Below are 17199 nucleotides of genomic sequence, written 5' to 3' on the forward strand. Positions count from 1 at the left end.
CTTGCCGAGATAACAGCTTACACTGGTCTTGGCATTGATTCTACCAAAACAACGGAAGGTATCCTAAAGGTTGTTGGACCAACTAGAGAGGATAACATTCTGGAGATCAGCGACCGAGCCAAGCATTGGCATCGAGTGGCGGATGCAAGTGTTCCTCATGATCCCTCAAATGTTCGAGGGGATTCAAATCAGGAGAATTAGGTATTCAAGGAGGCACACGAGGCTCATAAGAATGAAAAGGTGTGAAAGTTATATAGTAGAATGATTTTGGTACCCTTTTCATGCAGAAGTCTACAGTGCAGAAAATTGTCTTCAATAATCCATAGATTGTGTACGGACATGACGAACGTTTTATTGTCCAATTAATAATGATGATTCAGGAAGGGTCGCTGGTAATTTTGAGGATTCCCAGGGATTCTCGCCATAATAAACAAAAATGAATATATACTCTTCGAACTATGCTTGCGTGTCTTGTGACTTAGGCCGTTGTCTTGCTTGAAGAGTCCAGATCCATCTGGATGCATTGCGAATATATGGGGCCTTACCTGATCCGAAACAATTTCCAAGTAATAATTAGTGCTCAAGATGTGTTCAATGGACATACATGCGTCTGTTGCCTCCCAAAGGTTCACTTTGATTGGCGCTGTAGCAGGCTGGGTGATCATAATAATTTGGCTTATGAGTTTCTATAATACTTTTTTTTTTTCCATTACAAATTTAAGCCAGCCAGTGAAGATTCAATGCAGCTACATCCAGTATTTTTATAAGCTTTTACCAATCGACAACCAATTTTATTAAAATATAAAAAAATCAAATTTTTTAAATTTTTTATAAATGTCATTGTGGTCCAATTATTCAGTAAGTTTGGAGATCTTCAGAAATCTAAACGCTCATTTATATTTCTAAATTCGCAATACCAAATATGTTTCTATTTGGTATTGTGTATTTAGAAAGTTTTCTTTCCTTAATTTGCTTACACGGTATCGACTTACATAATTTATCTTTCAAGATAAGGTAGATTCTTTCAGCTAAACATTAAACATTTCCTTCTTGTCTATTGTAACCCAGAAATGAATGTCCTTTGTTTTAAATGCGTATCATTGGATTGGCATATTTCTTACTTTCTTGTTATCCTTATAAGTAATGGACTTCTTTATGGTAGGTTTACATCTAATGTAATCAGTTATCATTTAGATGACATGTTTTAAATTTCTGTATGAAAACCTGTTGCGAAGAGAAAGGAAATAAAAGAACTGCTTGTTAGTCTAAAAATATCATCAGCATAACGCTAATTACGGGTGACGATACTGGTCTGTTCCGGTCTCATTATCCATTCAATATCCTTTTTTGAGGAAGTGCATGGCTTTCTCTTTCCAATTGCTTTATAATTTAGCATTTGTTTGGGATATCGGGTGTTGGCCCTTCGGTTTACATGTTCTATCCATTTTTGTTTATCATTGATTAGTTTTTTTTCTATTAATTTTGTTTTTAGTTATTTTAAAATATTTTCGTTCCTTTTGTTTTTAAGTCTAAAATATATAAGATGATACTTCTTTGATACCTTGCTTTCATGTGTGCATTCGCTGTTTCTACAGCTCGCATTGTACCCTCTTCTAAACGACATTATTTAGGCATAACGAATGAAAGTATTTCCACTTTTCCATTTGGAAAAGAACATCATCCGTACCTTACAAGCAATGATCATTGTAATTAAAGGGTAATGAAAGGACATCTGTTATCCATTTCTAAACGTTAACCACCAATTAACTAATCAAAAAGGGAAATCAATTGTCTATTTTTTCAAGTTATTGGTGCTCTAGAAATAATCTTATCTCCCCAATATGAGAGAGATCTAAATTTTGGGTTTGTTTTCCCCTTTTTTCCAGCATTATAAACATGCTTGGCCTGCTCGTTTATAGTTCAAATCAAAATGAAATAACTTTTTGAAAATTACTATTGACACCAAACTCATAATAACCAAAATAATAATGGCAGTTTTCTATTTCTTTTGCTCAATATTAGTTAAATACGGGTTGTTGCAATTTAGGAAAATAATTATAATGGAAAAAATTTCAGAGTAAAAAATACAGATCAATCATTTTTAATTAATGCACTTATTTCATTCCATAATATAATTGCATAATTCCTGAACTGCACAAATACATCACTTGTTAGAGCGGGCAGAAATTACAAAAATTATTATTAAATTAGGTAAATGTTATATAATTCGCATACAAGTGCAGCATGTTAAAAGAAATACTAATTTTGTCATGTATATAAATGGCTAAATTGATTAAATGGAGATTAGCTATTTAATCAGTGTAAGACGCATATAAATTCATAATTTATATGCATTAGAGACTGAGTAGAAAAGGGCTTCCTTCTTAGGTATGGCATAAATTGTAGAAACAAGTGATCGTTAGAGAAATTCAAGATTAAAATGGTATTCATTAGTTTGAATCTTCCCCTAGAAATCTGCTGTGTTTGTATATTTTGCATACTGATTAAGGAGTTTCCGATATCAGTTTTCATTTTGACATGTATATATCAAACAACATTGGACTAAAATCACACCAGTTATATTAAACTTAACGTATCTCTAACGTAGTGTTATTCAGTTCCGTACTTTTCAATGTGATTCGCAAATATCTCTCGCATTTCCATATAGTTTTAAAATGCTATTAGCGTGTGCAGTACGGAACATAATTCTTCATTCAAAGAATATTTTAATTTGCGAATCTTTAATGACAAATATGTTTATAGCCCCCCCACACACAAAAAGAAAAAAAAAACAACTAAAGATTCGCAAATTAAAGTATTCTGTTTGGATGGTGAATTATCTCAACTATAGTTGACTGACTTCTAAAATTAAAAAAAAAATCATTGTTAGCAATTTTAAACTTTGCGTAAGGATACGGTAGAGGTTAATAAAGAATTAATTTTGAGAAACTGCAATAAGCAAACTTGAAGTCAATTCTTTAAAAGGCTTATAATTTTATAATTACACTCGGCAGTGAGCATCATAACTTTCAGTAAATGATGATTGCCGTTCTTGTGATTTTTACAATTTTATATTCACATTGCTAAATTTTATTTTACATTTTTGTCTGTTTTATGTTCAGTCTCGGTTGTAAGAGTCGAAGAAATTATACGCATGAAGGTACTCTTATCACTAAATAGGGAAGAAATTTATATTCTCGAGTCAGGTGACTAATGTTTTTAAATATGAGAAGATATCCGAAAATGAATATATTACCTCATTAAGCATATAATATTAACGGCTACAAAGAACCCTCTCTTAATTACGACGATTATATTCACAAAGTAGGTGTGTGTATGGAGTAAATCTTCCACTTTTTATTTCGGTTATTGCTTTTATTTCTATTTTTTATTTCCCCTTTTATTTCTATTTTTTATTTCCCCTTTTATTTTAATTTTGAATTGCACTTAATAAAATATACTCTATTTTCTTTCTTGCGTATTAATTTTTATTTGTTTCAAATTCATCTGATATCAATCCCATCTTAGATAATTCGAGTCTTCTGCAATAGTAGAATGCAGGAAAAGTGGTGATCTCATCCGGTGATGAAAATCATCTTAAAAAAATTCCCAAACATTCATGTTATACATCGGATTCAACTTCTTGGCTATAGGTAGGGAAACGGAGGTGATATACACAGCAACTTTATCTGATATGTGTGAACACCAAAATTTCTATGCCAGTTTTCACTTCTTCAGTTCGGCTGTAGTGATACAGCTACAACAGAGCAGCAGGCTGTTGATTCAAATGTTTTAAGCTTTTTATCATGAATACCAGTGAGATACGGATTGAAAATGTAGCAACAATTAAATTTCCAAAGTCACAAGCCTTTTCTAAAATTTTCAGAAAAGTTTGTATATTTGGAAATTTATTAGTTCCTAGTTTTTTAAATCGCTAACTAGTATTTACGATACGAAGCTTAAAAGATTTCCAGTCTAAAGTTTGTTTGCTCTTTGAGTTCTCATACTAACAAATATTAATACACATGCTCCTTTAGTTTCAACTGATAACTGTTCGTTTCTAATATAGTGTCTGCAAAATGAGAACAAATGAGATATTTTTCTGGTTTTAATGGTTACCTGCTTTTTTTTTCATTCAATATTTTAACGGAATGCAAGTTTTGATACAAAGCATATAAAAAGAGTGCTGCAAGCCTGGGGGGGGGTAAATACTACATAAGAAGCTAATAACAACCATGACGACACATCATATATTTATCTCCATGAACAGCTTTAGTCAGTAGCAAACATCATCTCATTAGCAAGGAATAACAAAAGACAATAAAGGAAAATGTCTCTTGCTCATGTTGTTTACTTGCTTTGAAAGATAAAAATTCTTTCTTGTGCAGGCTTTTGAGTTAAGAGAAAGGAACTTCACTCGCTCACAAAACAATAGAAATAAATAAGCTAACATTTTGGAAACGGAGTAGAAGAAAAAAATAAACTTCAAAAAAAAAAAAAGAGCAGTTAAAATGCACATGTGATGAAAGTTACACAGATTAGTTAGAGAAAGCACAAAAACAGAAAAAATATTTCTGGACTAGTGGAGCAAGCTATGTAATCGAGGACCACATGAAGTCTCTTTATGCTTCACTGGAAAGTGTCGGTGTACATTATAAAACTGTCAGCAATGCAGTATATTCATTATTACTCATATCTAGTATCCATGTAGGAACTTTAATTTAGAAGGTGAAGAAAAATAACAAATTAAAAAGAAATGCTATCCTCATGTTTATTCGTATGCAACAATGATTGTGTTCAGTGGTGCAATATATGTTACATCACCTGCAGACAAACTCCCTTTTCATTTCTACATGTAACGTTGGTAAATCCTACATTATGTATTTTCTAAAGAGAACAACTTGCGGGATTTTGAATTTAATGTTAAATTAAATTTCCCACTTTTCTATATCTTTCCTCCCATTCCTGGTATAGTAATCTAATAATCGAACAACATCGCATGTACAATGGGATTTCTCAACTTACTTGGCATTGTCTCATAGAGGTTTAACGTTAGCTCTTCTTGACCACTAGTTTGGCAGGAAAATCAAAAAGAAAACTTTCAAGAATTCTAGAAATAATTTTGTGTTAGTACGACAATCATACGATCCAAATTTTGCATGTTTCTCGTACTATGCCTAATTACACGCCTCAAATATAGTACATGAAGATGTAAGTATATTGTCTTGTTTATTCTTGAAGCTGACTGACTTTTGTTAAGTAACTAAGTAATCTTTAGACCAATCTTCATTAAGAAATAAGAAAATCTCATTTCCTGTGAGATATGGTATTGTCAGCGGATGGTACCGTTTTATTATTTTAAAATTACTCAGTTTTAATACTGATTCTAATGCCAAACTGACTGATTGACAGTAACAATGGATTTAAACAATTGTAATATTTTCATTTATTTAAGAATAATTTATTATATGAAAAAGATTAACCTTGAAACGTGTTACAGAGAGTAAATGTTTCGTAATTATATACGAATCGAGTTTCATTTCAGTGAATAATAACGCTATATTTTATTACCTATGTGCTTCAATGCTTCCTAATTATGTTTATTTGCCAAGATATATAAAAAAACGAAGGCTTTTTATTAACTGCAATGTAAACAGTTTTTTTTATTTAGATGAGGTGCAACTTTGTTTTGCTTGTTCATACTTAAAGTGAAATGCTCCCCGCATAAACAGAAAAAATCAAACTGACACTCAGGATAAATAAGATTGATACGAACCCAAACTACTTATTAGTATCATGCCATTGGTCCTGATGAATTTTACGTAATGGAAGATGTGATGAGATGACATTATTTAAAACATGGGAAATCTGCCTTGCAAATGAGGATTGAAATTCATCTTCGCCATTGGATGTTTGTGAAAGTATTTAAATGGCATATAATTTTTGTTTCTCGGTCTAAGATGACAGCGCTGCTTAATGGAGGAATTGACATTTGACCATTGGTCGTTCCAACCAATGGTTAATTCACATTTAACCATTGGTTGGAAAGACCCGAGTTTGAATCCAGTCTAGGAAGCCAGGAATTATTATAAGGATTTGTTAACTAATTTACTCAGTATCAGATGGAGGTGGAAGTTTTCCCTCTGGACACTCAATATTTTCATCTAAAAATCGCTAAAAGTAGTTTCTTGAAACTGCGGAACCTTACATAAAACTTTCTTTTTCACCCTTATAGAAATATTTATTAAAAATGAATGGAAAGAAAATCACGACAATGCACGAGAAGCTACGTACATATGAAATTTAATAAAAAATATTCTTATACTTTTGTTCGTGTTTTAAAAATAAATCTAACTTACTATGTGTACGCATATCCATAAATAATTAGTAATATTAATGCCTTCACTACGCTTTAATAACTCATGTTATCCCCATTCCCCCCAGAGCAGCGATGGCGACTATCCTCGCACAGTTTTGCCAGACGGTATTTTCTCCATTCACTGAGGTGATTGGAGAAATGGTATTTTCTTCATTCTTTCTGTGGGTATTTGCCTCGTTTGTCAGCGGAAGCGTACGCCTACCAGAGAGAGAGAGAGAGAGAGAGAGAGAGGCTTTCAGATTATTTTCAGGGTTCGGCTTATTCAGCTGTTATTTTACTCAAGTTACTTTTACATCAGTAAACAAAATTGTTTAATTGGAATTCTTGAATGTAAGTCAAAATGACGAAGTCAACTCTTTCGTTAATCAACATAGGACAAACGAATACCAGATCTGACTAAATTGTAATTTTGCTTATTAAGTAAACTGCATTGCCCATAAAATAGATCTTGCAGTGTTTTACATGAATTTTATTGCTTGCGTAGTCAAACCTTATCGTAATATCCTTCAGCCTTTCAAGAATTTTTATCTCGTCACAGTTCATGATCTCCAACAATCAAAAATAACGGGTGTCTGCATTTTTTGTACAATTTTTCAATCGTCTCTTTTGAAGTAGACTCTTTAGTTCCCTCGAAGTAGACTTCTTGTACAGACGAAGAAGGGTTCTACTTTGAGATTAACCCCCCATTCTTTGAGAGTAGAATAATTTTGAGGTTACGCAATTTTTGAATGTATTAAAATATACTTTTGTAATCTGTTGAACACCTTTTTTATAGGTTAGTTCAGTTTTGAATTGTCAATTGTTACTAAAACCGGAGAGATACAAATTTGGTCGTTAATATAACACCATACAACGACATCGAGTTGTCTAACGCGAGAAGATGGCTAACTTCATTACAGCAATTATCAATCTGTAAAATATCGAGGCAGATTTTGCCTTATGCATCTTTCGCACTTAACGGCTTGTGACTTTGTCTATTTTTAGGCATCAACCATCTCGTAACCTGTAAGAAAAAATATCTCTGCCCTGTTCTCAGTAATTTATAAGATACCGTTATTTTCAATGAAATATCAATAACATGCGCCACAAATATAAACAGATGATGGTATAATGACATATCCTGTTGAGGACAGATAGTATAATATTGCTTGCAATTTTTTTGGCTAGTATTGGATGCATTTGCGATTAATTTTCGGAAAAATTGTTCACTGAAAACAACGTTCATTCTGATTTAAATGCGGTTTTATAGTACCATTTCATCAAATTTCGGAAAAATAACGGAAACTATTAATATCGTACATGACTACTTGTAAGTAGATCGTGGGAAGAGTGAAAAGGAAAAAATACTTGGTGTCGAAGACAAGGATGTCTAGCGCTTACAGAATCCACCCATCGTTCCCAATTCTGTTCCTGCACACAGCTATCTGATTCCGATCTGAAGATCGGTATATGTGAAGCTGCTGCGACAGTTCTCATGCTGTGAAAGTGTCATCAGGCAGGAAAATTCAAATAGTATGTCTGTTTATAATAAATAAATCTGTGGATATTTTTTCTATTACTGAAGAGGATCATTGTGTGGAAAATGAGAATACATGAATGGACAGAAAATGAGTTGGTCCAAAAGGTATCACTAAAATATAAATAGTAATCTGACGTTTCCTAATTTTCAATGAGAAAAGGCAAACAATGAACCAGAAAATTTGCTTGCTTCGGCCTTCTTATCAAATTCAATTAACACTTTCATTGCCAAGCTGAAAATTGGAATTTCGTGTGGTGGCTTTCAATCTATTAAGTTAACGACATTCACGCGATATCGCGTGTTTGGTAATGAACATGTTAAATGCATTTGTAATGGAAGTAACTATTGCTGAATTTATTTTGCAATTAATTTACTTTATGCGGCTTTGTAAGCTGAAAATTAATTATAGGCAGAAAATTAAGCTGAAGGCACTGATGCATCTAGTTTATTCTTATCTCTAATAGTCTTCTGAAATTGATTACTTTGAACAAAAAAGAATTTAAGCAGTATATGCATAATTAATGACGCCAGTCGAGAAAATTCAACGTTCGATTAATACCATCGGATTTCACATCAAGGCCAGTCGCAGAAATACTTGGTACTACAGACGAAATTAAATATCATTATTTTCTTTATACGATTTCAGACATTCGTTTTATTCCAGATTAAACTTCGTAATGTTCAGTCTCTCTGTGATTTGAAATACAAGAAACTGCTTTTAATGAAATTAAAGAGAAATACTTCACAAACATTCAAGCTTGCTTTGGTCTTCGTTCTCTATCTCTCTCTCTCTATATATATATATTATATAATTTACAAAAACATTTTTTACGAGAAAGGGTGAGTGCATAATTCACAATTCTGACGGTGTTCATAATCTTATTTAATAAATTAAATTTATTTTATAAATGGATTACAATTAAAATTAATTTATTTTAATTAATCTATTAGAATTTAATTAGTATAAAATATGCCATTTTAACATTTCAAACATTCAAACGAAATGATAAAACAGTTTAGGCAAAAATTGTTATTTAATGTGTCTTTTGTGTTCTCTTTAACAATTTTGGTGAAGCAGGCCTCTCAGATCACGCTCTCAACACCCTACACCAAATTGATTGGAAAAGTACTTGCTCTTTACATCATACAAAAACCTAGTATGAAAGAAAATTTAAAGAAGCCTGTGAAATTCTAATCTCAACAATAATGATGGCATAAAAATTCCAATAATTTGAATGGCACATATTGAGCCAACTTAGTTTCCAGCATACTTCAGGAATTTAACCCCTTAACGTACCAATTAAAAATCAGAAAGCGGTCGTTTTTCTGCCAATTTTCTGGGCGAGGGTGATTTACCGGATCAAATTCATCATTATTTGAAAAATAATGATGAATTTGTGCAAACGCAAACGAAATAGCCGATACACGCCGTTGGCAACTTTTCTCCGCTGAAAGGAAATAGGCACAAGATTGTCTAGCGTCTATATTCGGTTGTATTTATATGTGAAACCAAAATTCAAAATCAATTTTGGTGCAGTAAACAAAAGACATATCAGCCGTCTTTGTATGTTAACCCTTATTCCGGTAGTATTCTATCCTGTATTGCGTGTGCTCCTTGAGCCGATTTGCATGCTTCCAGGAAATATCCCTGCCACTTTGTGACCAGATGACTGAACGTCAGATGAAATGCCATGATAAAGGCCCTTCACGTCCTAGACGGAGTTCGAACCCAGTTCTTTCAAAATGTAGGGCATCGTCGAAAATACCATTGAGTTATGTCAGGAGGTGTCTGAGAAGGAAATGTTTGCTTCCTATTCATTTTAGTTCGATGGACCTCTTTTCTCAGGAATCGTTTAGCAGTCTAAGCAACAAATATATGGGGTTTGGATTTGCAAAGGAAGTGGCTATTTATTGTAGCATACAAAACGTAAGAAATTGCTATATATTCTAAATTTAGTCAAAATTGGTTGAATAAGGCTTTCTTCAGAATTATATGCAGACAAAGCCTCCCCCCCCCCTCCGGTAACTTCATTTTAGTTGAATTAGAATGAATGTACCTATATTTATCTAACAACTATACTCCAGATTTGGATGAAATTTGAAACAGTTATTTGGCGTTTTGAGGTATTGGTGGTGGAGGAAATAAAAAAAAAAAAAGGAAAGAAAAACCCACGATGTTGGTAAGCTTTTCTCTAATTTTCAAGTATGCTATTTTTTTTAAAATTGGAATTGACGTCTCAAACTCTGGATTCTCCCTGTTTCAATCTCCACCGAAAAAAACTTGGCAGATCTGGCTAATCATAAGCTTGCCAGAGAAACCATCACCATAATGTACTTGTGCATTTTATGAATGTAAAGAAGGAAATTTGGTACTCTAAATTATATAAATTATATATTCGCAGACGAAGAAATTCTTCAAGACCTCGCCGGTTGTTTTTCAGTGTTCTTATTTCTACTATATGTCAGGCCTAGATTAGGAGGTGTAGGAATATTTCACCCTGGACATGCTAATAAAATGATCATAAAAGCTTATTTAAGGACAGCTAAAACAAATAGCTAGCTCCATTTTAGGCTCCAGTGTAGTTCCATTTTAGCTCCACGTTCTTTTTATTGGCATCAATTTCTAAATATGATCCATTTATTGTATCAAACCATTGCCTAGTTCATTTCTAAAAACAATGACTTACACTATAAATAATCATAACACTCGGCAATGTCAGATGGTCGTCAGTTTCATTCGAATTTGTATCCTGATTGTGTCTGCGGAATGAGTGAAATGTTCTGGTGGCTGGAAATTATAGGAATAGTAAGTTGCTGGAAGCAATATTAATAATTTGAGGTATCCAGATGATACCATCTTGCTAGCAGAATGCAAAGAAGATTTGGAAGAACTTATGAAAGTTAAAAAAGAAAGTGCTAAATATGGCCTTAAACTTAACCTCAAAAAGGCAAAGTTATGGCAACATGTGAACTTAATGATTTTGAAGTAGATGGGGAGAAAATGGAAGAAGTTAAAAATTTCGTGCTCCTAGGATCCCGAGATAAAGATGGGAATTGTACTGAAGAAGTTAGACTACACTGCTCAAAACAATTAGGGGATATTTTAGGGTCTGTCGGATAATTGTAAATTTATGCAAATAATTATAACTATATGAATAAATATTTTACTTATGGATAGGATATAATCGATGCGATATTGTTTAAATATTCGATATTTATTACAAATTTAACAAATTATACATTTTAGCGTGAAGTAAATTTAACAAGAATAGCCAAAACACTTTTGTTAATTTTTTAATAGGGCATATGGTCTCCATTAACGGCCAAAACAGCGATACATCTTGATTGCATGGACCAGATAAGATGATCAAACAGTTCTTGTTGGATATTTCCCCACTCTTCTGTGAGAGCAATTTCGAGCTCTTGAAGCGGTCGTGGTGGCAGCAGTCGAGCAGAAACGCGCCTACCTAAAGCATCCCCAGGGATTGGATTACAATCCGGTGAACAGGCAGGCCAATTCATTCGTTGAATATCTTCTTCCTCAAATCCAATCCATAAAAATGAATTCTGGCCAATTGCAGCAGCATATGGACGAACTATAGGTTCTAAAATCTCATCGCGATACCTTTTGTGTTGTTATGGAACCGTTTCTGATAAAATAGAGATCAGTATGGCCACCTATACTTATTCCAGCCCATACCATCAAACTCCCACCTTGATGTTGGGGTCTTTCACGAACAAACTGTGATCATTTCTTGTTCCACTTTCATGCCATATCAAGTACATCGGTTATCTGGTTGCATGAAACTGGACCCGTTACTAAAAGGTACACGACCTCAATCCTCATTTGACCAATTGCAGTGCTCCTGTTCCCAAATTCTTCGGACTCTTTTGTGATTTGCAGTAAGTGAAATGCAAACCATTGGTCTTCGAGTATATACACCTATGGCATGAAGACGATTTCGTACTGTCTGTTTCGATACCAGCCTCCCTGTTGCTGCGGCAAGCTCGCGTAGAAGTTGCGTTGCGTTAAGTGTTCGATTTCGTCTGGCAAGTAATGACAAATATAGATCGTCTCTTGGAGTTGTTAATAATGGTCGACCTTGTCTTTGGCAAACATTTCCCTTCTCCAGAAAGCGAATCCAAAGTCGCTAAATTACGCTTTGAGATAGCCGATACGCTTGAGCGACAACTTGCTGCATTTGTACAGCTTCTAATCGACCAATGGCTTGTAGAGCCATTGGTGGATTAGAATCTACACTACAATCTACAAGCTATGGATTCCGGGATATCATGTTACTCTGCCAGTTTTAACAAAATAATGGGTGGTGGGTAACACAAATTTACAATTGAAGCGATAATTATACACTGTGGAAATGAGCGCAACAAGCCACGCTTTTATACCCCTTACATGCTAATACGCCCAAGACACGTTTCAACAAGTCTTAACATGATTTCGTACGCAGTTGCTTGTTCTACACTGTTGTATATTAAGAATATTTTAAAATAAATGTGCTGCATTTGTAAATTATTTTTATAACTTTATAATTTACAAGGAAACCAAAATATCCCCTAATTGTTTTGAGCAGTGTATTACTCGGAAAGAAAGCAATAACAAATTTAAGGAAGATCTTTAAAGATATTAGCCTCGCAAAAATTCAGAATCGTGAAAGCAATATGGATGTGAAAGTTGGACCCTGAGAAAGAGTGAAAGAAGAAGATAGATGCATTTGAATTATGCGTTTGGAGAACGTTTACTAAGAATGCCATGGACTGCAAAGCAAACCGATAAATCAGTGATAGACAGAATAAAGCCAGATTACTCCCTTGAAGCTATGATCATCAAGCAAAAATTGTCATACTTTGGACATATTATATGAGCAAATGACAGTCCGGAGAAGATGATGATGGTTGCTAAAATTGATGGAAGGAGGAGAAGAGGAAGACCAAGAATTAGATGGGTGGAGAATTAAAGAAGCAACTGGAATGCGCCTGAAAATTCTGAAAGATATGGCCAGAGACAGATCTGAATGGAGAGTGTATGTTCATAGAATCACCAGGAGTCGAAACGACTTGATGGAACATAACAGCAACAAAAGTTGATGGATGGAAATTCGGTCTTCACACTTCATTAATGTGAAATGTTTCCTTCGTATTTTTCTAATAAAACAGCGTAATTGCAGGCTGCAATTTTCCTTATGAGAAAAAGGAGATCCTCAGCTTACCAAAGCTAAGTGCTAGTTCTTGAATAGCAACTAACACAATATTTCCAGACTATTGATTAAGCCAACGGTGTCTAACGAGGGGAAGATTTTAACTCCATTTTCATGTAGAGCCATTAGATTATGTTATTACCCACTGGGTGTCCATTATTGAAAGTGAAATTTCGTATTAAATGTTAACAGCAACGGCGTAATATAACCGACTTTTTTAAACGTCACAAGTGTAGATGAGTGTCTATTAACAAAACGGTATTCAATTATATAATATTAAATTTTATATATGCTTAAATCATCTTTCCATCTGTCGACTTAGAAATATCACGAATAACATCATCAAATCCATATTTTCTAAAATATTGATGATGCGCGGATGTGACATAAGATTTCCGTTTATTCTTATTTTTCATTATTAATTGAAGTGTGAAAGCACGCAGTCACTACTCACATTTGTAACCAATATTCTGAGAAAAATTCTGATGCGATTTCCATATAGAGACTTTAATTGATATACGCCTTACAGCCTTAGTTGCTTCCACCATAACACCAAACTACTGTCCAAAACTCGAGGTCTCGCGAAGAATGAGGAGAACAGCCAGAGATTACATGCCATTAACAGACATAATTCTCTGGCTTTATGGCTTCAGTTGCAATCACTATCAATGAGTGATGCGTATCTGATGAGCTATTGGTCTAAACAGTTCTATTGCGGTTAGCTTTCTATTGGTCACAGTAAAATCTAAGTTTAGCGCTACCTCGCATAATATATGTATTTCAAAACCTTTATTTGCAAGAAGTACCTGCCATATGTCTTCTCCCAAATATTTTCAGAGGATCCGATATCCTGGAAGGTAAATTAACCTATTTCTCTTTCGGTTTTCTAGATGGATCAACTTGGCAATGCCTCCTTTTATAATACAGTGAAATAATACAGTGAAGTCAAAACCTTGATTTTTTTTTGCATAATCTTAACAGCCAAGCAACCGTTGCTACCGAAATGTCTAAAATATGAAATATTTCTTGTTACGTTTCCTACGCAAGCATTTCAACTACGGAAGGTGAATTTTATTCAGGAAGTAATTTAACTCCGTATTATTCTACACACGTGACGTACATTCTTTCCAGTTACATATTCAAATTACTCACGCTGAATATCACTGCGTTTGATCGCAGAATCTTTCTGTTTATAAAGGGATAGATGAAGTCGTGTTTTCGAATGTACTCTCAAATGACTACGACAAGAAAAATATACGTTTTCCAGCGCTAAGCCTTCGATATGAGAAGTGAGTAAGCTGTCTCAGCCATCACATCTGTATGCAAATTCCCTGCACTATATTTCGCATTCGATGAAACCGCAATATGTTACCCGATAATGGATGGGAAAACCAGCTGTGACGCTTTGTAATTGCTATTTTGTTGTCCAGTGTAGTATGTCCGAGCGTAATAGAACTTGGTCGCAATTACTTGGTCATAGCGGAAAATAAAGCCTGAAAATCCTAGTTTACCTTCTAAGATTATTTTATAATAAATTAGCGCTATTTGTGAGTAATGGAATGGTGATCATTATTATTTTAAGTTAATTTCGTTTTAATTTCATACCGGCTTAGGTATAGGTGTTTTCTTCCTTGCACTTCAAAACTAGATACACTTCAAACAGACGTAAAAGTTTACGAAAGCGGTAAATGCAATGAACCAAGACTTTGACTAGAATGACGGCCCACTATGTTCCAGTCGTTGTAGCGAATTACTTCATAGATTCATTCTCTTCAGATAAACGATTCCGACATGAGCACCCTCTTACGTTATGCGACGTGGAAGTTAACAGTGATTATTATTTAAGTATTTGCAGTATCCCCATGCTAATATGCCATGTTAATAACATATCCCCATGAAGAATGTTTTTCCCATACATTATCTTCCCTTATGATACACGCATGACACTGATCGGTGAACATCACAGATATCCTTCAGCATTTTAAAGTAAGCACAGACATCAGGCATGAATTAACTCATCGATCGAAATCCCATTCTATAATTATCGCTAAATTCAAATGAATTTTCTATGAACCAGTTGATCTCCATATGAATTATATCATAGAAAGAATATTCCAGATATTCCTCAGATGAGTATAATGGCAACAATAAATACCCTATGTAGAAGCTATCAGGAAGACACAGATAAATTAAAATATTTACAACAACGCTAATGTAAAGAAGCGTAAATAATTCAGGTCGCATCAGTCTTTCGAAGCAGTACAGATTTCGTTTGATCTTCAGTTAATGGCAACACCTTTTTGTTCTTTACAAGGCAACAAAATCTTAGTGATAACACTAATTCATTTTTGCTCCATGTATTTCATTAGCTTCCCTGTCCTCTAACCTTTCTTCTTTCTTACTTTAGTTCAATTAGATTCATATTTCATTATTTTTCTAAAAAAACGGATCTTTTATTTATTTATGCTTATTATTTATCAAATACAGAGAAAATAGCTGGAGAGGAAAAGGGAAGCAATATTGTTAATTTTTTTCTTTTGAATTGCTTATTGTTTTGAGCTTATCTTCTGCTTTTATTGTATCATTTATTTCGGTATTTATTAGCATTATGTTCAGTTTTTCATTTTTTTTTTTACTTCCTAATACAGAAAACTGTTCTCCAATTTATCCAATATATTTCATCCGTCCTGTTCAGCGTTTTTATAGCAAAAGTGTTCCCATTTCATTTTCTTTAATTAAACACCGTTGATTTAAAGAAAACAAATGACTTGGCTATATTAAGTAAAATCAACCCCTCTCGGGAAAGCATGTTTAATTCAAGATATTTAAATGAATTATCCATTATTAGTTTGATTGCCATTGCCACACAGTAGGTGGCGCACCTGCTGATAATTGTGATTTGGCAATTAATGAAGGTACTTAGTAATATTGAAGAATTTCTTGGGCGCAAAGTTTATCATTTAAATTACCGCGTTTGTAATTGAATAAATAGGAAAGATATTTGAAATTTTAATTTTGATATCGACCAATGGAGTTAAGAACTAAGCGTAATAGGAATTACGAACTGTACTCATTTTATAAATATGATTTCTTAGAATAGTGTTTTGAATAATTGTTGTACTACTTAAAGGATTATTAACAATAAGTTGTTTATTTTAACTTTTTGGCCTCCTTGTTTTAAGTAGCCGAGGCTGACATTGATTAAAAGAAAACCAACCAAAACAAACTGAGGTATATCAAAACGGGAGTAACAAAAACTACACAAAAACTCTCGAAGAAATATTTTTAATGCTCCTCTTAGGAATTACAAGTCAAACATTTCTGACAGCTGATGTTAATCTCACATTCTAGCCTAATAATCGTTTTACATACTTGACTAAGCAAGATTCGTAAAAAACAGCAGCTGTTTATCTCTTTAAAGTGAATGTTTCTTATAGCAAATGGTTGTAAAAGATAGTTCAGATTTGGTTATATTTTTATATTTAACTATCTCTTAGGTAGGGAAAATAACATTTCTTTAATAATTGTATAATTTCGAAAATGTATTCAGAATTCTATTTTAGAAATCATAATTACCAAAAAGAAATTAATTCAAATATTAATATGTAATGAAAACATTTAGGAGTTCTTGTTATTCTTGTGCTGCCTAAAATCGCAATTTTCAATGTTGAAAGAGGAGGAGAGAATCAGCCACTTTCGGAGAAGAAAAAAATCAGAATTAGTTCTGCTTCAAAAACTTTTTCCTCTTCTTATCCAAAAATATCTTGTTTCTGATTGTCTTCAAAATGAGACAAGATCTATTTCTGAAAAGTAGTGATGTATGGAACCCAACTTGAAGCAGACTAGACATCGTAGAATAAATACAGAATCTACCTAAGTGCACACTTAACCAGATAAATATAAACCAAGTCATAAAACGCTAACTGATATGTCATAAGCTGCCACTAAAAATTGATTCACTCTTCGCATTAAAAAAATGGGGTAATGTTTTAATTTCCGGTTTTACGTTATTGTTATAATACTTTTAACTTTATTACTTTTATTCCTTATTAGCCCAGTTCAAAATAAAAACTTTTAACTAATTCTTC

Source organism: Typopeltis vanoorti, chromosome 16 (assembly GCF_054136105.1).
Source record: "Typopeltis vanoorti isolate ZY-2024b chromosome 16, IOZ_Tvanoo_1.0, whole genome shotgun sequence".
In the NCBI taxonomy this organism is placed as follows: Eukaryota; Metazoa; Arthropoda; class Arachnida; order Uropygi; family Thelyphonidae; genus Typopeltis; species Typopeltis vanoorti.